The sequence below is a fragment of the Cuculus canorus genome, chromosome 12 (genome assembly GCF_017976375.1).
Source record: "Cuculus canorus isolate bCucCan1 chromosome 12, bCucCan1.pri, whole genome shotgun sequence".
Classification (NCBI taxonomy): Eukaryota; Metazoa; Chordata; class Aves; order Cuculiformes; family Cuculidae; genus Cuculus; species Cuculus canorus.
Window position 1 is genome coordinate 18,174,246 of NC_071412.1, and position 27,347 is coordinate 18,201,592.

At 40.8% G+C, this 27,347-nt stretch overlaps 1 protein-coding gene across 3 annotated transcripts in view; it reads left to right on the forward strand.

Moving 5' to 3' along the window:
* Positions 1-27,347, forward strand: part of PEAK1 (pseudopodium enriched atypical kinase 1) — a 114,003-nt gene that overhangs the window by 26,787 nt on the left and 59,869 nt on the right. For 2 of the 3 annotated variants that reach the window (XM_054077597.1, XM_054077600.1), the window contains exon 2: positions 24,253-24,424. The gene's annotated coding sequence lies outside the window, so the exon portion shown is untranslated. Of the gene's footprint in view, positions 1-23,732; positions 23,749-24,252; positions 24,425-27,347 lie in introns of those variants that run through there. The other variant, XM_054077599.1, reaches the window with a different exon arrangement.

A 27,347-nucleotide genomic window follows, 5' to 3' on the forward strand; every position in this document is an offset into this window, starting at 1 on the left:
TTTTTTCCCCCATAGAAATTGCTCTTCAAGGTCATTTATTTTTTTCTTCACTTTTAGTCAAAAGTCACCTCTGGGCCATATCCATCTACAGTCATCATTGCCGTCAGCTGCTGCCCTCCTCATCCTAACTGTCACACACCAGGGAGCACATTTCAGATCATATCTAACATACAAACTCCAGCCTGGGTTCAGATAGGAGCTTGAGCGCTTGTAATTACACATTTGTTTTCAGCCTCTAGTGAGCATTTTCACTAGGAATACCAGTCATGAAAGGAGCTCCCTAGCAGGCAGATCAAAAATGAGCATCTTTCATAGATACTTTTTAAATTTTTGTATTTCACTGGAATACCCTCTTCTGTTAACATTTAAGCATTGATGGTTTGAACACTGGGGACGGGTATGTGGTTTCATGCTGTACAGAAGGGTGGAACATGCTAACAGTGTGCTTCTCCTTTAAAAATAGCTGTAATGGATTTCCTTAGTAGCTCACCCAAATAAGTACTCACAGAGAAATAAATGGATGCTGCATGGAGTGGTGAGAATTTAAACAAAGCATTGGTAGCTTGTTAAAAATCTCCTCTGGAGAGGGTAGTAGTGTTGTGTTTCAGAAGATCTTTAGGTTGTTGGTTGCTGCAGTGCTTATGGCTCTTACTCTGCAAGTGCTAGAGAAATGATGCTGAATTATGACAATACAACCCAGTTAGAGAAGGATGGCCTGCTTAAGGGAATATTCATAGAGCTTAATAAAGTATTATTCAGCTTTAAGGTTTATTTGTGGAGATTTAAATTCAGGAAATGGTGTTGTTATGCAAGCACGCTGGAGCAGCTAAAAGGAAAGGAGATTAATATACTAAGACTTGGAAGAGGAAGCTAGAGTTGGAGGATTTTGTTAGCACAGGCACTGATTTTTGTATTTAACTGAGAAACTTTCTGTGAAGCTTCCTTTTTCTTTGTTTTTTTCTTTCCTCCTTTGGAGCAGAATAGGGATACAGGATCAAAAAGATGGTATTGATGTATATAAAGTGAAGATATTTCTTTGTGCAGAAATGTTCCCACTTATTTGGGAGATCTGGACATGCTTCACTCCAGGCATTTCTTTCCAGGGACTCATTAAAATGAATGCACAAGTAGTGTCAGATCTTTTTTTATTCAGCTACATTATTAACAAAATAGAAAGTTGGAGTGATTAAGCCATGAAACTGTAAGTGTCCCTCAGGAACACCTCAACAATTGTCCCTCAGAGCTTTTCCTTTTTTTATTTCAGTGCTTTCTTGAACACAGGAAAGAGGTAGCGGTCCAAAGATGAGCTTATGTATGCCTACAGATAGACTCTGGCATTTGCAGAAGAGTTTACAGTATGTGTTATGCTTAAAATGAGAACTTAATAATGCAATATTTTTTCATAAATGTTGTATATGTTTAATTATTTAGTACTTGCCATATGCAGTAACTGCAAACCATAAAAAAATAGTAAGGTTTTGTCCCATAAATTGTATCACAAAATACTGTATAAAAGATCCGATATCTCACATATCTCTTTCCCTTACTACTGAGAAAAGTGTAGCATTATAACTTTCATGTTATGTTAGTTTTCCATTGGGGGAGAAAAATCTTTGAACAGAGAAATTGAGTTATAAAGGAGTAAAATTAGAGAAAACTGATCTATAGCAATGAAGTAACTCAGATCCTCAGGGAGTTTTTACCTGCCCTTGATTTTAAAAGCTATTACAGAAAGCCCTACACAGTGTTGGAAACCAAAATAAAGATTGTCAATAAGTTACTGAAAGAAATACCTAATGAAATATTATTATTTAAAAATACAGGTCTGAAAGCCAGTTGCGAAGGTAATTTGTATATGTAATCTTTCTCACCAGTCTACAAGAAAGCATGAGGCTCTTTAGGGATAGCTTATGCCTTGTATTCCATATGTCCATTGTAAGCTAATGTCTCTGAGCTGTAACTTTCAAGACAGTAAGTGTGGATGCTGAACGCTGCAGTTGCACTGGAAGAGGGACTTACTGGCATTCTTAGTCTGGCAGTTCCTAGGGAAGGGCTGGAAGCACCATGATCTTTCTACCATCCACAGCTGCTTCTTGGTAGTACTCAAAATAGTAGTACACTGTGAAGTTGAGCATTTTGTGTGCACTCTGTAGTCAGAATGTTCTCACCTGTAAAGAATGAGACAGTTGGGCAGAGCTGGGGTTGTTCAGCCTGGGGAATAGAAGGCTCTGAGGAGACCTTAGAACAGCTTCCAGTACTGAAAGGGGCTCCAGGAAAGCTGGGGAGGGGCTCTGGATCAGGGAAGTGCAGGGACAGGATGGGGTGGGAATTGTTTTCAGCTGAAAGAGGGGAGATTGAGATGAGATCTTAAGAAGAAATGTTTTCCTCTGAGGGTGGTGAGGCCCTGGCCCAGGCTGCCCAGAGCAGTGGTGGCTGCCCCATCCCTGGAGGTGTTCAAGGCCAGGTTGGATGGGGCTTGGAGCAACCTGATCCACTGGGTGGTGTCCCTGCTCATGACAGGACGGTGGAACTGAATGAGTTTTGAAGTCTTTTCCAACTAAAACTATTCTATGATTTTATGAAACTTTTATTGTCTGAGATGAGTAGTACATGTGAAAAATAAGGTTCATAATGGCACAGATCCCTACTGTGTAATATACAGGGTGGAAGGGGGAAATGTTAGATACTCTGATGCATACTTATAGTCCATTCCATCTAAGTATATATGGCATATAGCACAAAATGGCACAAAATAGCTGGTGTATGTGTCCCATTACTGTGTGTTAGGAAGTGTTTGGCAGGACCATCTTGTCTTTAAGATTGTAAATCAAAAGTTTTCTGATGGGATGTGCAAATACAAATTACTGAGGGATGATACTTTGAGGTAAACCCCCCCCCCCAGACTTTGGGAAACACTGATTTAGAAAATTCAGGATAACATTGACATGCAGAAGTAGGAATCTTTGAAGTACTAACACAGATCACCTCTCATTTGCAGACAGCAGATCTTTGAAGATAATCTGTGGAAAAAGCAAGTGGGTAAAGGCAGCTCATATTAGCAGCTTGATTTTAAAAAGGTATTTCTAGGCTAAACCTTTGGTAATTGTAATTCCAAGAAAAGCAACAATGTTTTTCAGTCATTCGGACTTCATTGCCATTAAATAACGCTTCTCGTTTTTCTACTGTTCCTCGGTTAGAAGCGTGTGTTTCTTTTGGCAGGTCAGTACGCTAGAGAGCTCAGGATAGCTTGGTTATGTTGGAGCTGGAGCTGTTTGAGAAGATAGGAATCTCTGTTTAGAATGGAAAAGTGATCCTAATGGTCTCTTTGGAGACAGAATGGTCTTTCAAAAATTCTTTTATTTCTGGATATTAGAAAAGCACTTTTCTGTGGAAAAAAGGCTTGTATGTTGAAACTGAAATATGGTGTGAGCTGAATAATTTCCCCTGACTCCTGTTCTCAAGTGAACTACTCTTGATTGCAAGACAACTGTAAATATTTCCTAGAGTTCACAGAACTAAGAATTGTTGATCTGGCAATACTTGCTGTTCCTGCAGTATTTATGTTCCATCCACTGCACACTCTAATTAGTGCACTCATCTGTCGGTGAGGAGGACAGGGTGACTGTCCTGCTCAGCAGGAGGGAGTGCTGTCAGGAGACTGGCTTCACTCTGAGGTACAGCAAATCATCCAGATCCACACAGGGGCCATGGGCACTTAAGAAGTGACTTTCTGGATGAACAATAGCTGCTAGCTTAAAGACAATGAGGAAAGGAGGTTAGCAATTTTTTTTAAAGAGAAGGAATAGTGTTTAATTAACCAGAATTGTGTGAGTCAGGGAGTGGTATTTATAGGCTGAGACATTCAGTTGCATTGGACTGACAAATCAATATATACCATTCCCTATTATGAAGCATTTGAGTTTTTATATGTAATGAACCTAATATAACTTTACGGAAGCCAGAAGGAAAAATTGCATTTCTCAATAGGACATCTTTTTAGTTTCCTTCCATGAACATAGGCTGCTAATATTTAAGCTTCAGCGTGTCCCAGATCATGCACTGAAATAATAATTTTGCTCTATCAGATCACCTTTCTTATAAGCCATTTTTTCTTAATTACGTGGAATGATTTGTTCAAAGTTTAATTAGGCTTAAGTGGGTTCGCTCTAGATGCAAAAGAAAATTTGAAAATACAAGACCTATTCATTAATCTGTGTCCTGTTTCAAAAGAATATGCAATGCAAAAACCCAGTAAAAGCTGACTTTTTACAGGAAGATAACCATTAGTCTTTTGATAATATGTATCAGTACTGACTATTTTAAGTATTTATAGTTATCCCTCCCTTGTTTTATTTCATGTTTCTTCTGTTTTATAATTTTAAGTGACTTTTTTCATCTCCTTGTAACCTCAAAATGTTATCAAATAGTCCAATTTGAACACTGTGTAATGATGTGCTGCTTAAAAGCTTTAAGTATATGGTAAATGTTAGTGTGATAAAAGAGAACTTTAAGAAAGAACAAATGTCACAGGCATTTGGCTTTGAAAAAGCAGCATAGTGCTGTGGTTCACTGTAATAAAAAGTGATGTAAGTAAAGGGGTATTTTTATAAAAGGCAATTGTGATTAAGTAAATTGCATGTTCCTTAATTACTGCCATTTCTGGATGATCACTAAAATGGCATTCTGTGTCCTGCTTTCTGTAGGAATCTAATGGATGTGGACTCTAAGGCGCATCTGTTTTTTAATCGTTTTTGTCCTGCATCATATTGTAGTTCTGTCCATTGATTTTTGTCAGTGACAGGGAGGCTTCATTAGTTACGTGGGTAAGGAAGGGAAGGCACAATAGTTCACATACAGCACTTGGAAAAGATCCCCGCCCAAGAGCTGTGGAATTTGGAGCGCGTGATTAATGTAAATGGAGTGAGACATGAGGTGGAGCACCTACAGCTCCTTAGCTCCTGTTCCTACACCTGCTTAACAAAGCCTGTGGAAGAACACAGGCCCTCCCTCCTTTCCCACAGAGTATGACCAGCTGTTCCAGACAGCTATTCTTGTGTTTAGATTATCTCATTTGCTAGGATTTTAGAAGAAGGAATATGGTTGTACTACAAACGAGTATGGGATCAGATACAAGTAGAGATCTAGCTAGATAACTTTTCTCTGTAGGCCAGCCCTCAGCACTGAGTGAGTGCTTGTACAGAGCAAAAAGCACTTTTAGAGTAGTGAGGTGTGTGTTCGTAGCAGAAAACACCAAGAAAACTAAGCAGCTTGTATTTGGGTTCTTTTTGTTGGCTATTTTAGACATATGCTGCCGTTCTGGCCTTACCAAGCAGACCTGGCTATTGCATAATAATTTCTTTTCCAGAGATTCTTAGCAGTTGCTGTGTGACCCTTCATAACACGTGGGAGGAATACAGATCACCCCTGTAGTCACGCACAGACCTTGAATGTTTAGTCCCAGGATGAGGTTATAGGCTCTTTTCCCCTCTCCTGGTTGTCTGGATTGTACTGTCAAGGTCGTTTCATGCTGAATGTGAATTCTGCATCTGGGCACACTTTTCTTCTGCTGACTACTTATTCAGAAGAACATTTTGAGAATATTGACTGATAGTTCCTAATTGTTTCTGAAAGGCTGTATCTTGATTTGGTCTGGCAGTCTGAGTAGAGGGCAAATTCTGTTTGTCTTTTGGGATAAGATTAATGAGCCTTGTGAATTATTAAGGACTATGCTCTCATCTTCCAGACCTGGTTTCTCTGAGTGGGGGCCGTATGGTACCAGCTCCTCATTAGTAGGTGAATTGATAGCTGGATGTATTTATTTTTTATGACTTGATGGGAATTTCCCCAACTGAAAAAGAGAAAAAGAGTGGTCGGCTAAGAGAAATGCTTTGCGTAGAAAGATGATGTTAAAAGATCTGCTGTTTTGTGTGTTAATTTCTACAGATGTGTTTGATGGACTCATGCCGTGAGGCTCCCTGCTTAGAAAGTTATCACCGTGAAGTCAATTGAATCTTGTCTTGCACCCCTCTTGCTGTTCTTACATACCCGTGGGACTTTTATTTCTGCTTGGATAGAATCTGAAGTGTATTCCCACAAAAGCACTACAGTGTTTAGCCTGTCTTCATCAATATGTTTTAATTTCTGTCACTACTGTTTTGCCACACAAGAACAGGCTGTTAAGCTAAGCTAAAGCAGTGAAGCCGAAGAGTCTCCTAAATTTCAGCCGGGCCACTGTAATACCCTAGATATTATCAAAACTGGTTTCAAAGTGTTATTGCCAGCCATAAGGCAGAGAAAGCAGGCATTATTCTAGCTGAACTCATAATCCTTGAAGCTTGAATCTGCTCTTAAAGATCTATTCAGACAAAATTTCATTATTATGTATCCCATTAAGAGAATATATTACTAGTAAGTGTGGGATAACTTTCCTGCTAATGTCCAGATTTAAAATGGTTTATGAAAATAAATCAATACCTTTAAAATGAAACCCAAACCTCAGAATGCCAGTTTCCTTTAAGACATGACTTGTTCAAGATGATTGATGACTCCTGGTGGTCTGTCTCCACTTAAGCCTATATCAAAAAATGGACATGTACTTTATCCTTCCCACCCCATTGCCACAAGCCCATTCCCTTCCCTCTGGCTCCTCGTGGTGGCACCTGCGGAGTTCCCTGCTCGATGAGCTCCGTGAACTGGCTCACCAAACGATCATGCCAGCATCTGTGTATGCATACAGGAAGGAGCAGAAGTTCCAACAAGGGGAGGAACCAGCCCAGATTTAGATTGATTTAAGATGGAGATGATACAGACTCTTTTGAAACACCGCTCATTTGGAATATATTATCTTCAAGTTTCCGCTGAGCCTGGATTTTTCTAGTTGAAATGGATTTTAGATTAAGCAGAGAATTTGCAAGACAATAGGAGAGAGAAAAACTGTAGCATGAGTCATAAGCATGGGACCTGCCACCACCATATGCTTAGAACTGCTGGGATCCTGTGGATTAGTTAACAAATAACTGTAACTTCCAGCATGTAACCGGCTACTGTGGCCATTGTATTTTTAGTTCGTTGGAATAAAAGAACCGGTTCAGTCATCAAAACTTAGGGTTAGTATAAAACTCTGTAGTTTTTTGAACGGTGTAACTTAGATGATGTTCTAAATTAAATGCTGTTGTTTGATACATGTTTATTTGGTTTACATGTTGTTGCTTACTTCTTATAAGACCTGTGACATGCTGGGCTCATCACGCAACACTGTATTTCTTTGGGAATTCACAACATAAGGACTGATCAAGGAAAAGGAGGAAGATACAATGCGTTAGGTGGACTAATGGCAGTAGAACATTGGCTGGGGTAGAGGACTCGCAGTCCACTGCGCTGGCTAGAGGGAGCTGCCACGTTAAAATAGTGAGGATTGTAAAAGCATCTGCTCAGAGGTCACTGAAACTGCAGAGGGCTTAACTGAGTGTGCAATAATAAAAAATTGGTATGTGGAATCAGTCACAACTCTGAGACAGCTACAGTTGTAGTGAAATTGGAATCTGGAGAAGCAAACTGCTTTTCAACTGACTGGCGAAGTATATCCCTGACCTTTTTATTTCAGTTTGAAACATGAGCTCTCTTAGTTACCATAGCACGATAATATGTACTGCAAAATGAAGTTAAATCTTTATTTTTGGAATTACTTGTCTTGACCAGTTGGACATTTAGTGACAGAATCATAGGGAAACAAATAGTGCTTTGAGTCAGCAAAGTGGCAGTAAATATCTAATAGATGTAGGGCATCTTGGTCTTTCTCTGGTTTTCCTTGTCAACCTTATTTTTCATTTCCAGAAGACTTATGAGCTTCTCAAGCTTCTATGAGATCTTGATGATGCCAAACTGTCTCATTGGAGTAACTTTAGCATTGAGCTTCTAATGAGACTGGAAAGGATTTCTGCCTAGATTTATTGTTGGATCATTTCCTAAGCCTCCAGTAACTTGTATCTGTTACCTACCAGCTTGGGTGGTTAAGCTGGTGGAAGAACAAACGTCTAGGGGAGGAAAGGAAGGTGTTCCTTAAGTTCATTCTTCTGCTGAAAAACTGTTCATGGAGCCACAGCCTAAAAATTAAGGTTTTGCCTAAAAAAACGTGATATGTAAAGTCAAAGCGGGGCAGGGGGAACATAAGCAGGTTTAATAAAATTTTTTTGACACTTATTAGTGCATGTTCTTTTGTTTGTTTCACATCCTTGTGTTGATTTAGCCCAGGTCAGTTCCTTACTGAATTAAATTAAATCAATAAAGCATTCCTGAGTAAATAAAGCATACCATGCTGGTGAGTCTTGGGCAAACTTCTCGATTGCTGACATTTACTTAATTGACACAACTCTTTTGATGCAGTTTCTGTGAGCCTGTAGGTTTGCAGGTTGCAGCCTTTCTCAGGAACCCCCAGAGAAGCTGATACTGGAAATGCAGGTGTGCCTGTCACTGGCCATGCTTTGTGCATCCTATGCATACTGGGATCAGCCAGCTGAACCATGCTGGCAGGTTTTCAGTGTTCTGATTTATGAACACACTGCTGCATTGATGCAGCTTTGGGTCTGGCAGTGTAAATGAGGAGGAGAGGGTTCCTTATCAAGTATTTGCTATAGCTTTTTCCACTTTTCATTTTTTTCTAATGCTGGAGACAAACTTGCATGGACATTGTTGGTCTGTGTGGCTGGCAGATAATAGAGTTGAGATGGATGTAGCAACTCAGGAAGTACAATGTAAGCGCAGTTATCTGCAAGGAGATGATCCAGCTTGGCCACTTGGTGCTGCTGAGCAAGAGCCCTTTGCCCTTCCCCTTCCTTCCCACCCACAGGGGTGCTGCCCCCTCAGTCTGTGTCAGCTGGTTTAACTCACTCACCTGGTAGAACATGAGCCTGGCAAGAGGAGGTTGTTTCCTGCTGCTTTGAGTGAGTTGCTGGGCACAGAAGGGGAAGCAGAAAGGCGTGGCTGATGGTAGAGGCAGGGAAGGGTGAATCCTCAGGCTTTCATCTCTATCAGCAGCGTTGTGCAACTTCGCTCTTGGTGATACAGTCAGTGCAGGTAAGGAGCATTGCTGATGGCATGAACGCTGCATGTGTGAGGTATCTAACTACAGACTTTGTGTTGCAGAGGTGTCTTCTGTGCTGTTGCCTGTAACGCTGAAAGCTGGGGCTGCAAGCAGTCCTAAAATTATTAAGGGATTTTATATGATAATTAATGGTAAGAATTGGGAAAAAGTTATTAGTGAGTATATTATGCTCAGGAGGAACCTAATTAAGGTGGCAATCAACTTTTCTGAAGTGAGGAGGCAAGCCGAGCTGTATACTGCTGTGTTGGCAAACTCTTTGAAGTCCAAGTATACAGTGAAACCCCAAACAAAGATGCTCAGGTTGAGGTGCTATTGAATAAAAGGGTAGAGGAAGAAGTGTTTATTACAGAGAATTTCTTTTACCTTCATTCTGCGTGTCAAGGAAGTCTACTCGCTATTCAGTGGGCTGCTTGAGCATGAGAGGGGAAGAAGTCTCATAGGTACTGTCATCTGCTGTGAAGGGAGAACAGGACAACTCTGAGCTGCAGGGCTGCCCTCTGGAAGGGGGAGTCCGAAAGCTTACCCCACTGTCTGGGTGGCACTGCTGGCTTTAACAACCTGTGCCTAGCCTGCTACATGGCAGATGATGCTCGGGCCATGTGGTAAACCAAATCAACAAACTGGTTCAGATTTGAAATCTCTATAAAGTAAATGAGAGAATGTTCATGACACAGTTTGCTCAATTGTTTGGCATCTTTTATTGTTCCATGCCATGGGAGTGGTCTTCATGTATCTGCCTCCTCTTACTTAGAGCCAGGTTATTAGTGCTCAGATCTTAGCCCAAGAGCTCCTGCCTTGATTCGAAATGATTGGAGTATAATTCCAATTTATGTCCTCCTCCCCCTTGGTTTTCCTGTCACTTTTCCCCTAAGAAGTATAAGTGCATAGCCGAGCTGAAACACAGCTGTGAGCTTATGCGTAGCTCATAATTCAAAGAGGAAGGAATGTTTCCCCTTTAGCTTACAGAACAATAGCTTAAGGACTTTGCTAAAAGGAAGAAGGACCCTGATGCGTGTTCTTGGTGGTATTTGCAATTGATTTTTACTGTGAAGCATGAGCCTTCTGTCTAAGCGTAACTTTTGGAACTCACAAGTGTTTGAGCAGTGAAGCACGGGCACCCGCGCCTTGGTTTGGCAGCTTTGTCACTGCACTCCTGAGGCTGTACTTTCCTAGTGAGGTTGTTGGTGTAACTTTAGCTCTAATGGCTACTCTCTCCTGCCTTTCTTCTATAACATGCAGGTGTAAGCCTTGTTAAACTTGCAAGCCCTGTTACAGCCGACTATTTTCCATTGCTTTTTATTTTGTTGGTTTCCTTACAAGAGAGGTTCTCAAACTGTACTCAGCAAAAGTACGTTAAGCAGTTGATTTTCAGATGCACAAGTAGAGTATGTGTGGAGCTCTGTGAAACGAGTCAATCTGAAACCAAGTGGCCTGTTAAAACACTTAGAAAGCAAAGTTTAGGAAACAATCTTATCCAGGTCAAGTTCCCTCTCAGCCCTCTGGCAGGAAGGAAAATGCTGACAAGTGTGATGCTTTTATTCAGGGCAATATCTTGTAAAAGAAAAAGAGCTTCAGTTCAACATGCATACGCGGTTTTGTTAACTCTTAGGTAATGTCTTCCTCAGCGATTGGGGAATAATCACTTTGCTTCCCTTACTTAACGAAAAACACCTCCAAATTTCTTAAATTACAGAGGGAGGATTTATGGTTACTTTAATATACACTTTAAATATTTTTAATTATTAAGTAGCTGTTTTCACAGTATGTGCATTCCTGTCTATATAAATTTCTGTGTAATGCTCAAAACTGTGTTGAAACAGATCTGAGCCTGAAAGAAAAGAATGGGAATCACTCTTCCAGCCATACTTCTCAGCACCCAGGAAGATAATGTGTGTCTCTGAAAAAGATACAGTGAAGGGAGGCTGCGTGAAACCAGTCAGAGCTGCAGCGATGTAAAACCATTGGTATTTTACATAAATAGTTGAAATAAATTCCTCTCAGTTAGTGCTGCACTATTTGAAATTCCACTAGGTTTAAGAGAAAAAAGGAGAAGGAATTTTAACCAGCTCATTTGACAGAAAAATGACCTGCAGATGGGGTTTGAGAGAATAATGGGTGCAGATTACAGTGGGGAAATTGTGGTAGAGCAGCCGTTCAGACTTTGATCTGTGTCTGCATAGTGGGCAGCCGAAGGATGGGAAGAATTCCTCTCCGCAGACATTGCGGAGCAGAAGCACAATACACTCACGTTATTGCCCCGACTGCTAATGTACTGTGCTGCTCAGAGCAGCACTAAGTTTATGAAGGTGTATGCTGAAAAGTTGTAACATATCAGTAGAAATATCTTTGGGGTTTCTCCCACTTACGTACATATTTTCAAGTTGAAAACCCGGAGTTTCCTCCAGTCTGATCCTGCTTTGTTCCAGGGCAAATATCCCGGCCCTGATTCTGAGTCCTGACGTGTTTAATAAATATTGGATTTTAGCAACACTTCACGCGGTGTACTGAGAATGAAAACATGGGCTATTTTTCAAACTCTCATAACTCAGCCAAATTAGAAGGATTTTGTGAAGACAGCAGAAATTTTACAGCCACTAAAATTTAATTATCAAGTGAGTTCCTAAGAGCTTGAGTGTGATATGGTAGCATTGGGAAATTTTTCCCTCTTCTCTTTCTTATTCTTGGGGAAATCTGAAATGCATTTGCTGCAACATAACCAAAAAATTGAGGTTGTTTGGGCAGACTACAGAAATTAACATTTTCCTGCATGACACCTGCGGGTAGTTTTTATTAAATTACTGAAACCAACGTTTTTAATCCAGCTTACAGCATTTATGAGTGTATTTTTTGATCTGGAAATATATATATATGTTAAAATTCCCATGTGGGCTTCTACAAGTCAGGGATGTGTTGACACGGACTACATTTCATGGCTGTCTCTTGTGGGATTTTTCTTTTAAATTTTTTTTTAATAAGATTTTCTGGTAATTGAGATACTGGAGGTTGGAAGTGGGCAGTTTCTCAAAAATGGTAATAGAACACATTTTGCAGCAGCAAATGAACAATATCGATCTCTAGAACTCCCAAGCCTCTTGAAGTTGCACTTGACCTTGTGTAGAAGCTGACTACGGAGAGGCAAGCTTTGACGCTCTGACTACGTGTGTGCTGTGGGTCTGGTTTGAAGCGTTTTCTGAATGCAAGAAGTTTGCCCCAGAGGGACTGTAGTTGCAGTGACCTTACCTGACCTCAGCCGGAATTCGTTAAATACTCCTTTAATGGAGGACCGTGTCCACAAGCTGTTTCTGCCTGTTCCACCAGGGCATGGGTAGTGGCAAGCCAAGAACGACAGCTCTGCCTGTGCCAGGCTGTTCCACAGTGTTCAGTGCAGGCGACCCGAGGGAAACCTGTTCTCACGGGCAGGCAAGTGAACCTGATCAAAATGCATTCTCAGATGTTCTGGGAAGGGTTTGTACTTTTGCAAGTGGATAACAAAGATCCCAAGTGGCTTTTATAGAGAGAAAAAAAGTACGTTACAGGTATTACACTTACAACTTTACAAGTATGAGATGACCAGAAATCATTCTTTGTCCTCCGTATCACCACCCACTGGCTATTTATTTGCAGTCTGTTTCACTGCCATTATTTCTTTTCTTTCCTCACTAAATATAAATACAACTGGAATAGAGAGTCTCATTAGTGCGCTGCCTCTAGCATGCTTGTCTCTTTATGGATGGGGCAGAAAGGTACAAAATGCTGCAAAGTGCTCATTAGAGGATAAACAGAGCACAGAAATTATTTCAGCTCTGGAAAGCATGAAGGCACAGAAAAAATGATTGGATTTCTACTGCAGTTCTTAAAGATTTTTTTCCTATTTTAAATCTTCTTTTAATAATGAACACTTTTGTTGCTTGCAAATATGATTCCAGTGAAACTTCTTTTATGTTCTGTGGGTTTTTTCCCACTGAAAATTTTTCTCTACCTTTAAACATGCCTCTTGTTTTCACTACTCTAAAATTCTTTCACCCTATTTTCAAAAATGTCTGAATATGCCATGCAGTCTAACTTGAAAAGAATGCAAAAGAAGAATGCGTAGTTGAGAGTTGGATGTACAGAGCAGCATCCACTGAGAATGATTACATACGTCAGGACGCTCAAACTGGAAGGTAGGTTGAGGGAGGCCTGTAAAAGAAATCACACATCACAGTGGCGTAGGAAACAGTAAATAGAGATGAGGCAGAGGAACAAATTTCTTTACGGTTTTCTGTTTAGTTTCTAACAAGAACCTGACAGCTCAAATGTCCAGTGGTACCTCAGACAAAGCTGTTAAGCTGTGGAATGTCCTTCCACAGGATGTGGTGGATATGAAATTGTAAATGAGTTCAAAAGGTAATTGGATAAATTTATGGAGGAAAATTCCATGTGAAACTGTCACATACAAAGATGACATTTCTTTTACAGGAAGTCTCTATGCTGCAAATTGCTGGAGATGGGGAGAGGATTGAAGAAAGTGCTGCTGGTTTATGCTTTTGTGCTCTGGGCTGCTGCCAGCAGCAGACTAATGGATGAGCTGGGCTTTTGGTGTGGTCAGCAAGGCTTCTGTCATCTTGTGAACCATTTTTGTCCTCTCTGGGCTTTTCTTGGTGTCTTTATGATCCTTCTAGTCATCTTTTCAACATCTTTGATGCCTTACAGCTTGGCTTTGCCTGCAGTTCATTCTCTCTATTACAAATGCCATCAGCTGAATCGCTTTGTCCCTTCTTAGACACTAAGTTTAGTAGTGCTGTCACTTCATATTTCCTGTAAGTCAGTTATTTATCCAGCACAGATGGATCACTTATACTTTTCCATGACAGTTGACTGCTGTCCCTAAATTTGTATTTAGGAGTAAAATCTTTGAAAAGGTAACTTATAACTTCAGCTTTTCCAATTTGGAGTTTTATTCTGAACAAACATAGAATAACATCATTTTCTACAGGAGAATCTTAACAAATTTCTCTGTAGTTTTGTTAATTGTTATCGAAGCTTAACGTTCATTGAAGTCATTTCACCCCAGGCAGTTTCTTTCGCTAACTGAGCGAGCTCACTTTGGCCCTGTGGTCTGCACTGACCTGTCCAATTACTCCTGTCCAGCACACCTCTTATGTTTGAGCTGGGGTTCCTCCCCTGTTGCTGTCACTGGCCTCTTTTCTGTGTATTCCCAACCAGTGGTTTTGCAGGTGTGGGTTTTCAGCCATGCATCTCATCAAGTGACTCCTTTTGCATTACTGTTTGATAGTACTTTACTGCCCTATTTTAACTTTGTCTCATTTTTCTTTAACTGAAATTTTCAAATAAACATTTTTCTCCGATAAGAGTTCAAAATTAAAGCATCTCAGGTCCTCCCTTTTCATATGTGTTCCTATATCAACACAAGTGTACAGCTCTTACATTAAGCTTGATACTAATCTTCAGTATCATCCTTTTAGTACATCTTTTTGAGAACATACTCTGTCCTATTTAGAAGCATGAAGGCACGCTGCAGCTAAGCTGTGTCATTAGTCTGATGGCAAGCTTGAAAGATGGAGATGCTTTGGATTATGATCCCAAACTTCGCTGCTGTCCTCAAGTCATAAGCTGTGACAAAGTGCTTAAACAGTTGGGTTTCAGCTGTGCAGAGCAGTGTTGCACACGCTGAAGACATAAGATGACAGGACAGTACAGGTTGCAGGCAAGAGAATTTCTGATAGTTTTAGGGGGAAAAAAACTGCTGAACACTTGCTGGATTTTGTGTCACTTCAATGCCTGGTGTATATTTTAACATATTGCTTCAGAAATGCAATGTGTTGCTTGCAGTTTCCTTTTACAACTCTAGGTTATTTCCACCAGTAGTTCCATCAGCAGTCAGAGCAAGAAGTGCCTTAAAATACTTAGGGGAGAGAAATAACATGGCAAGAAGTCACAGTCTCGCTCAGGGTTTCCCTCTCACTCGAGTGCTGGTTGCCTTGAGGTGGCTTTTCAGCAAATACTGCTGGTGCTGTTCAATTGGTCAGTGTTTAGTTAGATTTTAGATTCAGAGCACTGTAAATTAGGACCTGTCTTCAAGTTCTGTATTTGTTGTTGACTGACCCTACAGTTCTGGTCTTGATAACTAAGCTATGTTAATTTTCTGGCATCATCTCACTAATTCAATGCCAGGAGCGTTTCTTGCATTTCTTTGTCTTCTGGTTATCCCAACCAATTCAATTTGCTCTCTGATGTAGTTTCCAGCTTTAGATCTGTGTATTAAAGTATTGCCTTTCTTATTAGTAGGGCAAATGGTACTTCACTGAGAAGTCAAAATGTGTGGATTGGCTCTTGTCACAGACTTAATTTAACCATCATTTATGGTCTTGGAAGTACTCCATTTTTTGATCGATTTCATTTATATCTGCTTTTAAGTGAAACTTTGACAAATGATAGTAATACATGGAAGATATTTTAGCATGGTCTTTAAAAAATAATTTTCCTAAGGATCAGTGTGAATTTGTGTCCAGACCAGACTTTAAATAATCGTGTTATGAAATGAAAAGGTAAAGCTATTAAAAAGGAAAGGTATTTTGACTAATGGCCCGTGTATGTGGATTAACATTTAAGTAACGATTGCATGTCAGACTTCAGTGATGAGAAATATGCAGCTAAAGTGTTTCCATGTAGCTTCCTGCTGCAGTAAGTTTTCTTTGTCTGGCCATAGCTGTGGGAAGAGCTCAGTGTGACACAGCTCTGGAATTTTCCAGCTTTGCCTGGGCCTCTGCTTGCAGCCGCGAGCCCTCTCTCCTGGGGCACGCTGGCTCTCTGGGAGCCTGGGATGGTTTGTGTTCGAGCAGAGTCAGTGCTTTGGTGGCAGCCCACGCTGGGAAGGGCAGTTTCAGTGTCAGTGAATCGTCACTGGGTCTTTGGGTCTTTGACAAGCCAGGAAAGTAGAAGGATTGAAAAATGGATATTCCCTTCTGACAGAGCCATCAAGGTCATTCCTAAAAATATATAATTCAAAATTGTTTGGGGTGTTGTTTTTTTTAACTCTCTGGTTTAACAACATGTGTACTATTTGCAGACCAATATCAATGTCAAATGTATATATATTTTTTTATTTTCAGTTTCTCTCACTATGTGCATTGTCATTGGTTATTTCTTTATTGCCTTGCACCAGAATTTTTACAGGAGTTCTGTGAATAGTGAACGCTCTGATAAAATCCAAGCTAAGGGTTGGTTAAAAGGTACCAGCTTTCTGCCACTCTACCTCATGTCCTAAATGGTGTATTTGATTGGGGTGTGTTTGGCTGGTGGTGTGTTTGCTTGTGTGCTGTTTGGGTTAAGGCACACGGAGGATCAACAGGCATGGATTCTCCGTCTTGGTGAGAGGAAAGATCAAACTGCGTAACAAATCAACAGCAGGTATGCATACAGCATAATTGCCAGTCAATCCCTCCGAGTGTTGCAGAGCGCTGCGTGAACCCGCTGTCCTTGGGAAGCAGTAAGCCCAAGAAGGTGGTGTTAGGGTCCATACTGTGTTTGATTTTGGTGCTCACATTGCAGCTGTACAGCAGTTCTTCTAAGTGCAGTGATGTTGGGGCCTGTTTGTGTTTGTACACGCTATTAACCTGTTCAGCAGGTTTAGACCAGAGTCTGTCCTCTGCTTGCAGGAAATCCATCCTGCGACGTTCTACATGGACTGGTTTCCTAAGGAGAATGCTAGGCATTAATTCAGTCTGCCAGTTTCCCATCCTGTCGCCGGTCACTAAGGCTTTCTGATAGCGTTCATCCATGCCCATGCCTGACTGGTCCTGCGGGGAGGGGACTGAAGCCGAAACGCAGGCTGGGGCAGCGTGTTAACTGCAGGTTTGTTCGAGAGCCCCGGAGTTCTGTCAGGAAATACAGTGCTGTTCCACATATTCCTCTGTCGAATAGAAATGAAACCATTCAGCAGAGAATCAACATTATGTACTCAAGAGCAACACCAAATGGCTTTTGCAGCAGGGTGTAACTTTAATTTTATTGTCCCAAGCATTCTTTTGTTTGCAATTTTTGCTAAATATATTCATGATACTCTGAAAGAGAGGTATACCTAGAGGTGGGGGGGGGTTCAATTGCTTTTGCTGTTGTTGTTTCTAGGTTGCATGAGTGTATGTATTCTGTAAAGATCGCAAGTGACCTGAAGAGAAGGTTTGTAAGAGATTTTTCAGTCCAAGTGATATTTTTTCAAATACAGAAGATGAAGGAAAAAAAAAGAGGAGAAATTTTAAGTTTGTTCTCTCAAAGTTCTTACTTTCACAAGGGATCCTACTTTTACTGAAATTGCTAATAAGCCACTGAAGTATGTGCTAACAGAAGTAATGGTAAGCATTTCAATAAAAATCTCTCCTCCTAGTTGATCTCACACACACACTCTGTGGTTGTTTCATTAATTCTCCTGAGAGGTTCCGGGACGCTTGACAAGAGCAGATCTACATTTTATGCTTTTATTTGAAAATATATATGGATTTCCTTTTAATGTACATCATTTCAAGTCTACTTGATTTTTAATTTTTTATTTGCATATAAAATTTATAAAGTTAGATTATGACAGTACTGTTTCTCTTGCTTCTGAAACCACCTTTAAAGTCTGCCTTGCATGATCTGTCAACTCAGAATATTACATTTGCATCTCTTTTGTAGAGCCTGTGCAAGTAAAATATCTTTAATTTGTCTGCTTTTTGGTAAAGTTCAAGGGAGAAGATAAGCCAATTTGTTCAAGACAATTTTGAAATGCTGCTTAATACATCTGTTTAAAACCAAGAGATTTCTGTTATCATTGAAAAGAACGGGTGGGGAGAAAATGGCAAATCCCAGTGTGTGAAGCTGCAGAACTCTTGTCAAAGTCTGAGTACTTGAGAAACTTTAAATGATTCTGTTTGTTTGAACAAAGAATTCAGAATATGGGCAGGGAAGATATGGGCTTTCAGTTGTATAAAACAGAATCAGAAAGGTCATGAGAAATGAGGACAAGGTGCGTGTTTCTGATATGCTTTATGGAGTTAAATGCAATTCAGTTTTTGTGCATATGGAGAGAAAGTTATTTCCAGTATTGAGGAAACTGGGGAAATTTTAAGCCACCTGGTTAATATCTCAGATTCTTCAAATTTACACACATATAATCATTATTTGGTGGCAGTTTAATATTGTCTGTTACCTTTAAATAGCAACAGCATGGGAAAAGCAAAGTATTTTTGAAGGAGGGAACATAGAAAATATTTATAATATTTTAAGTAAAAAAAATATAAGTGATATTCCTCAAATATTAAAAACATGAATGTTTTGTTTTCATACTGAAAGTGCATTTTTTTTTATTTAAAAAAATGTTTTCTGACCTGTTTTGGAGAAACCTGTAAGATGTCTTTTTCTCTGTTAATCCCCCAAAAGTTAAGGTTGTGCTGTGCTTGTTAAGCAGGCAAATACTTCTGCAGAAATGCAGCAGGAGAGAAATTTCCGAACAATTCAAAGCACCAGGACTTTTGCCTTTTTAGATCCATGGTAGTTGCCCTGCCCATGTGCTACTGGCAGAAGTTCTCCCACCGTGAACTGCGTGCTGGCAATGTATATCTGTCCATGTAAGTGAGGATTTAAGCTTAAGGAGCAGCAGCAGCACACAGAGGCTGATAATGTCAAGGAGGGAAAGGCAAAGCGTGTTGTGCTTTGTACTGTTGTACAATGTCCTGTGTGTTGAGGTGCACGTGCAGACACACAGCGGTGAGGATTTGCAGTGAGGTGAGTACAGAGCATCACCGTGATAATTAAATGCTGAGGTACTTTCAATAAATAGAATGCTCTTGTATTCAAAAACCTGTAATGCTTGTATCACCTACACAGAAAATCAAACTCTATTACTGTACTTCACTGACATTCCTCCTCCTCTTTAGCTCTCCTCTTGTCTCTTGCCAGTGGAATGCTCCAAGGAGATGCTGCTCAGCATGTCTTTTGTTTCTATCAGTCTGTAATGATGATCCTGAAACTGTTCTGCAGTACAGCTTGCAGTGCTTCAGTCCAGTGGAGCCTTTGTCAGATAAATTGCATGGGGAAAAAAATTCTTAATCCCCAAAACCTTTATTTGTCTCCCCATTAAATATATATATACACACTCCAACTTCCATTCTTCCCCTTTAATCTGTAAAGCACAGCATATGATGTGGTTTCTTTGATTTTAGAGATAATTTTGAGCCTGTCAAAGACCTTCTGTCTCAACAACTTCGAAACGGATTTTTCAATTGATGATAAAATGTAGCTGCCAGATTAACAAACATAAGGAACTGGAAGGGGAGGATCTCGCAGATGGTTTTAATAAAACTCAGCAAACAGCAAAGGAGTGCGGTGGAGGGTGGGGGAGCAGATTGAAATTCAAATTGTAATCCCAGTGCAAGTTTGGGGTTTAGTTTGTGAAACATAATTGCATCAACAGCCATTTGAGGTCTTGAGGTTGGGTGGGGTTTTATTGTTGCTTTCAATTTTTCCTCTTGCTATAGTGTTGCTGATATTCCTTCTTCCTGTATCCCGATGTCCGCATTCCTATCTGAGATGCGTGTCGCCGCGCCGAGGTCCCCCTAGAAAGCCACGAGCAGATATTAATCAGATTTTTGTAAATATGAAATACCATTAAAAGCCCAGATTTTCAGTGACTGTTGATGGGAAATGCTGTTTGTTGTGGCAGCAAAGAACACTAACACTGATGCAGTGGACTTGTGATGTTTTATTGACAGGAGCTGCTCCTGTCCCACAGCCTCCCTCCCGGGACTGTGGAGCTCTCTGAATTTAATATGTTCCTTTTGGCTAAGCTTGAAACTCTTCTTGGCCTTAATAAATCATGTGATTCTTTAATCTAAGATAACTTTGTGCTCTGTGATTCATTCATAAGGAGGGATCACTAGTAGTACCGTCTGTGAGCTCGCTGTTAACTTTCTCCTCTTATTAAATAATATTAGCTTTGTAATATTAAATTAATCAATAAGAACTGCAGTAGAAAAGATGCAGCTAAGGGCCTGGATGGTTCCTGGTGGTCTCAGAATTTGATCACTAGGTCTTTCTGACATGGCTTCAGAGTTTTTTGGTGAGAGGATGAGGATGGGTGAGTTTTGGTTTAACCATTTCAATTCAGACGTGCTGTGTTTAGTATCTTGATCTTGTTTTTTTGTCTTGGTAGGTCAGGAAAGGTAGTTTATTTGGCATGTGAAAATATGTTTAGGTGTATGTACATACCCAAGGTGTTGCCACTTCCTGGTACAAATGGCAGATTTGTGTTCTATAAGGTCAATTTGATTACAGTGAATTGTTTCCACCTTTTTAGTTGGCCACAACAGCTATGCGATATAGTGTCTTCTGTTCTGGTTTGGGTCAGTATGTGGTCACAGAATGGTAAGTAAATGTATATTCAGAGCTTACTTTGCACCTGTGCCAGTATGATCAGACTACGAGATGACTGTGGTTCTTCTGGGCAGAGAACCTTCTTTTCACAGTCTTTTTATTTCCACAACCAAAGCAATTAATGCCTTTATTTTTTTCCTTCCTTTTGCTAATCTTTTCTTTCTTCAGTGAAAGAAATAGTGTTCTGAGAGCACCCAATCTTCCAATCTACGTGGTAGCCCTTTGGGACGTGTCTTCAGCTTGCAGTGGCAAAAGCTTTTCAAAATTCAGTAGTTCAGGAGTAGCAAATCCTTCAAATGCATGAGTAAGAGATACTTGCTTTTAAGAGTCCTTAAGCATGAGCAAGTCATCAAGTGCTTCCTTTCTCTCCATGAATCAGTTCTATTTTAAACAGCATATTCATGCTGTATTTAATATTTGAAAAGTAAAACAATTTTGACTTTTAAACTTCCTTTTCCTGAGTCTCTTCTTCTGTACATCTATGAATTCATATTAAAAACATAAGCATATCTGGAAAGGAAAGCACATTCCCTGTACTGTTTCATTCCCTTTCTCTATCTCTTTTAAGAATGGATGGGATCTGTATACAGCATTTCTTCACCCAAAGGAGACAGTTTTGAAGCAAAAAAAATGGAAAAAGAAGGCATCCCTCTGTTACCTGATGTAGGGTTGGGTGGTGCCACACCTGAGCAGCCCACTGGCGTGTACAGCGATAGCTAACAGCCATGTCCCCTCACATTTCAGAGGGAGCTCTGAAATTCTGGTCTGCAGATCAGCATTTTGTTTGCTGGGTGAGTCACTTTGGCAAAGCTATCGCACATTTATTGTGTGCACAGGGCCAGTGGAATTTCATTGAGGGTTTTAAGGAAAATGTTTAAGAAAATGCTTTGATTGTTGTTATTGACCCTGTGATAGAATCATAGAACCGCTGGGTTGGAAAAGACCTCTTGGATCATTGAGTCCAACCATTCCTAACAACCACTAAACCATGTCCCTGAGCACCTCGTCTACCCATCTTTTAAATACCTCCAGAGCTGGGGACTCCACCACCTCCCCGGGCAGCCTCTGCCAGTGCCCCATGACCCTTTCTGTGAAAATTTTTTTGCTGATGTCCGGCCTGAATCTCTTCTAGGGGAGCTTGAGGCCATTCCCCTTTGTCCTGTCCCCTGTCACTTGGGAGAAGAGCCCAGCTCCCTCCTCTCCACAACCTCCTTTCAGGTACTTGTACTGTTAAGCTTTGCTGATACAGTCAATTGGAAATAATCTGTTTCTCCTCCTTGCTGTATCATGCAAAAACAATACCCTCACATGTATATTTATAATTATGTATTTTTACAGGGTACTATGTCCAAGATACCAACATGCTGATGCATTAAACAGCATAAATGCTGCCAGAATTCTCCTAGCTTGGCAAATCTGATAGCCGTTTGAAAGCTAAGCGCTTAGGATAAGAATCGGGCAATGTACAGAATGCTGAAGCATCACCAGTCATTCCCAGCCCATGAAGTAGTTCACTTGCAGTCAACATTAATAGGAAAAATATTCCCCACATAGGGGCTTTGTTTCCTGGTGGATTTAATTCACTTTTTGTCCTTGCATAGTCTGCAATTGTAACTTGTATGATGGGGTTTGAAATCTAGACTTCCTGTTACTGATCTTGTAATTAGGTGCCCTTTTATTCATGGGCTGTTGCTCAGATTGACAGGGCTGATAGCTCCCAATGTTGGCAGTTGCTAGAAACTAGGGGATGTTTTGCAGAAATGGCTTGTGATTTTATTTGTTGAGCATTCTTTGCCCTTTATTTTGTGAGGACAGCTTCTGTGGGCCTGAATCGCATGACAGCACTTTTTGTACCAGGTTTCTTCTGCCCCTGCAGCCTCCATGGAAAGCCAAGGGAAAAATGGAGAGGGATCTATCTATATCTTCATTTGCTCTATCGATGTTAATTGTCCAATAGACAGTTGTCTGCAGTGGCAGCTGAAAGGAAGGATTACATGTCTTCTTTATCAATTGACTTGAAATGTTTTAAATTAATCTATAGAGCTGAGCACGGAAACATAAGTAAATATTGAGTGGTCAGTGGTTGTGCCAGGCTTTGATTCTTTGTCTTTTGGAGTTGTAAATTGCATTTTTTAAGGCAGTGTGCTGTTTGTGAGTACAGGAACAACTTTACAGATGATCTGCACATCACTTGTTGATTCAGTTACCTTTTAATATGCAATGTGCTTATATTGGAGATAAAATGTTTTCTGTGGCACCTATAAAATGCACTGTAATAACAGCTTTAAAAAAAGTGGGGATGTTTCTCCTGAGCCACAGGAACCCCTGGTTTGCTAAAGCTGTGGTGGTGAAGCTCTGCCATCTCTAGCTTTGCCAGCATTGTTGGAGTGCAGTTCTTCAAGGAAAGGCAAATGCCAAGGAAACCTCTTCACTTCTGTGGTGCAAAGGCTGCTAAGTTTCAGGATGGAAGTAGGAATGCCTACATGCAACTGAAATTAGGAAATGGTTGTAAACATTGGTATTTTATTTATTGGTGTCACAGCATATCTACATTTTAAGAATCAGCACAGTTAGAAATATAATTGCATATGGGTTTGTTGGTTTTGGTTTTAGTTGAGGTGAGTTCCTGGGATAAGTCCAGGGCACCAAGAAATTGTGTACGTTCTTTGCTAGCCTGTGGTGAATTTCTGTATTGCCATACCTTAAGTACAGTATCTGTCATTGTTCTGTTTGAAGCTAGACACGGGTATGGCTGGGGCAGTGTTGCCCATCTTGGTGTTTCCTATGCCTGCAGTTTGAGAACACTGCAGCCGGTGGAGCTGGGGCCAGCTCTGGTACTAGAGGACGGAGAAATCTGGCCCTTTCCCCTTGCCAGACCCTTTCAACAGAGCCTAAATCCACAGTGTGACCACTCCCTTGACCTTCTAGCCAGAAAAATGTGTTCTGGAAGGAGTTAAGATTTTACACAAACACATCACCTTATTGTGAGACTTTCAGTGTGTGTTCAGTGCAGCCGGTCCATGCCATGAAGCGCGTGCTGACTTCTCTGTTGTTCAGGGCTGATTTTTGTTAATTCAAAGAACCCAGAATATGCAAAAATTTTTGTTGCAGGGTGAGGCTCTAAAACAAGAAGCAGGAGATGAGCGTACCTGTCAGTGTCTCTGTTCTGTTATGCCAGCTTGAGGCAAAGCCTCTTTATTGGAGCAACATTGGAATGAAGGTCTAACCACCATGAACTGCTGGTATGCAAACAGCAGGGACGTAAACTTGTACAGTTTTGTTCTGTTAAAACATGTAATGCATATAGCCACATTCTTAATTTTTTTTCCTAGCTCACTCTATATTTTGTTTAGAAATTGTAATTGCAAGGAAATGGGTAGGATTGCCAGTTTCTTTTCCTAGGAAAAGCCCTGCTATACCAGCTAACTTCTGCAGGCCAGTCTTCGGTGTGTGTATGCTCCAAGTCATGGTGGTTGTGTAAACCTAGTAGTGTGGCTGTATTGCAGAGAGGATGAAAAGGCGACTGCAGCCATATGTGCCTGGGGTTGAGAAAGACATTAGAATAGTGAGGAGAAGGAAAAGAGTCTGGGGTGCCAGTCACACAGCTGGAATTCCGAAAAGAATTGAAGTGTCTCTATGCATTTCTAGTAGCATTTAAGAAGTCAGGAGGTCACTAAAGAAGGCAAATAAATAGTAAGTCACATTTGAAATTTGTTTGAAATAACATCATTGCCTTTCTTTTACAGAAAATGTTGCTGTCCTGACCAGCAGTCATGAAGAGAAGAGGGTGAAGCGAATTTGGCTGGAGAAGTAGGAAATTTTGACATTTTCAGCAGGATTTATTGCCAGTAGCTGCAGACGGTTTTGCAAAGCCAACCCTTGGTGTTTAGAATGGATGGAATGCTGCAAACTTAAGTGGTAACTGATTTTCTGACACCTTTTTATTCCCTAATACAGTATCGTAAGATCATTTGTATGGATGATAGAAGATATAGTTGCACTGCTATCAGAGTTTAAATAGAGCAGTCTCATGAGTCAAATGTTGGATGGAGCTGTAATTTTGCGAGTTTTTTATTAACAAGAAGCTGGAATTTTAGTATCTAATGGTTTACCGGGTAGTTGAAATTTGTTCCTCAGGGTTCATCCCATCTCTTCATCATGGCAAAAGAGAGTGAGATTTTGCTGTTACTCTGTTAGTAGCCGTCTTCCTACCAAATGCCTAATAAACTGTAATGTGGGTCAAATTGCAGAAGCATCTCTGTACCTGGTTTTAGTTATATGGTAAGTAGTTTGTGTGAGTTCTGAAACATATGAAAGGTCACACTTGGGTAGTACACTAGGAAGGTGTTTCTGCTAATGATCAACAGTCCCTTGAAAAATCCTGTCCTCTGCCCTTCATCCGTTGATATTCAGGTGTGAAACATCTAAGATAATTTTGTCTTGTACTTGAGACCTCTTTTGTGTTTTCACCAGATCAATGTACTAGTCAGGAATTTGAAAGTGTGTTACTTCAAGTTCAAGTGGGATTAGAATGACCCTGCCTTCAGCTGGTTCTCCAAGGCTCTGTCCCTTTGTAAAAGTGGGTGAAGTGTGACCAATCACTAAAACTAAAAGCTCACGGGAGGTGGAATTACCCCACCTTTAGTAGCCCAAGATGATGATTCAATGTCTTTTGAGAGAAGAGGGTAAAAGGCGCACTCCTCAAAGCCTCTCTTGACCTGTGTACAGTAGCATTTTCCTTAGTTTGATTACACTAATGAAAAACGATAACATAACTGCATATAAAAATGACTTCTCCGTGTGTTTCTCATTAGCCATGAATAAAACCAAAAATACCTCAATGTATTGTGGTTTTGTTTGCTACAATTTCAGCAATGCTAAGAATTCAGCTTTTCAGGTATTTTGAATTGTTCCTTCTTATACTACCCGTTGCTCTGGAGAGGGAGAGGGGACAGGACTGACTATTTTTGTGTGACTTTTGGTAGAAGAACTAGTGCTGCCTTTCTGACCCTTACAAGTATAGCTCTTCTCCCTTACCAAGGCCAAGTGAGGTGTTTATTCAAATCACCTATCACAGGCTGTGTTAAAACTTTAAGTGTTACTGTTACAAGGATCTTTCTGTCCTAATTTCAGTGAGGGTTAAAGACAGGGTTTTAGATGTTCAGCATTAACATGGCCGTTCCTATCTGGAACCCACATTAAGGCTCCTTAGGTGTCTTGTGAGAGCACAGTCATGCCAGCACTTAGGAGCCCCCCAACCAAAACCTACAGCTTGGCCAATGTGTGAGTTGGTCAATAGCCTGGTGGTTTTTTTGCCAAACTTGTTTCCCATCTTTGAGTTTTCTGGTTTGTCGCCAGTCAATTGTATTGTTGTATTTCTAATACTATATTGGCGAGAGGGGAGGGCTTGCAGATCCCGGTTACCTGCAGTGGTGACGAATGAAGCTCAAAAAGGACCGCAAGAAAAATGTTCCTGTTCTCATGTCTTTATTTGCAAAAGCGATGGAGCTAGGGTGTTTTAGTGCGCTTTCACATTTCTGGAAGGTGCTTTAGAGCCCAGAAGTATCTGCAGCATAAGTTAAAAAGCAATACTAATCACAAGCTCTTACTCCTTCTTGCTGAGGAAAACGTACCACTGTGGAATGCCTTTATTCAGCACAAACAGTTCACGACCGTCATCGTTTTAGAGGAAGAACACTTAGAAAACTGAAAGATGATGTTTTGTTTGGTACCTTGTACATTGCTGCCTGGCAGAGCAGCTTTGTCTTTATGCATCCAGCCTTTGTCAAAACAGCCCTAACTGTAAATCTACCAGGAATAATGGCTTCAGGTGAGGGTATACATTCCTATAATTGTTGCTGTATTCAAATTACTACTGTTTAGCTGATAGAGGTGGCAATCAGTCGCCCTGGAACAGAATAACAGTGCTGTGTGATAGATTCCTCTGCTGGCAGAGATGTTAACAGGCTGCACATCAAAGGTTGGTGTAGTTTGAGGAAATGCTGGGTGAGCCGAGCAGGAAGAGGCCTGACAAGAGCAGCGGTTGCTGTTTTGGGCAGATCCCCTTCCTGCTGTAGGTGCTCCGGAGTGGCCTAGGTGGGAACTGATTGAGGATGCCACATGAACTAATTCTTTGTCTCTGAGAACAGCTGGAGGATGTTGCACAGGAGGTGCTCTTGGCTCGGGGATTTCAAATGGGAGGGTTTTCTCTCAGCTTGAGAACACATTTTTTCCACTTGACTCACCGAGTTAAATCTAAATGAGTGATAAAATTTCTAAAAGTAACGTTGAATTGGTTAGAATAATAAAGTGCATTTATCATCAGGAAGGAAGAGCAAAATACAGGGAAAGGTTCAATGATGAGGAAGTCACCACCTTCTCGATAACAGTGGGAGGCTGTAGGCACCCGAGCACACCTCTGGTCAGCAGTCTCCCTGGTTCTCCAGCCACACCGTCACCACTGTCGGAGATTGTTGCCAGCCTCCTGTCACACACGCAGTACCCATGCGCATTTCTGTAGGGACACTTTCCATTGGGAAGACGTTACGCTATGAATGTGTTTGCATAGGTTAGCTCGTCGTATAGAATGCAGGCCTGTGTCTGCGTGAAAGGAAACTGCCCACTCGCTCATGCAGAACCCATTTTTCCCCAGGAATAACACCAGCCTTTGTTTCTTCTCTTTGGCTTGGCACGTAGAGCAGGGAGGGAACACGAAATACTGGCACCGAAGCAGAGTCTGGTATGATTGATGCATGCTGTTGATAAAGCTGGGTACCTGCAGAAGACAGGGAGGGGCTGGTGCTTAAGTGCTTTTTTGAGGTAATAACCATAAAAATATTCC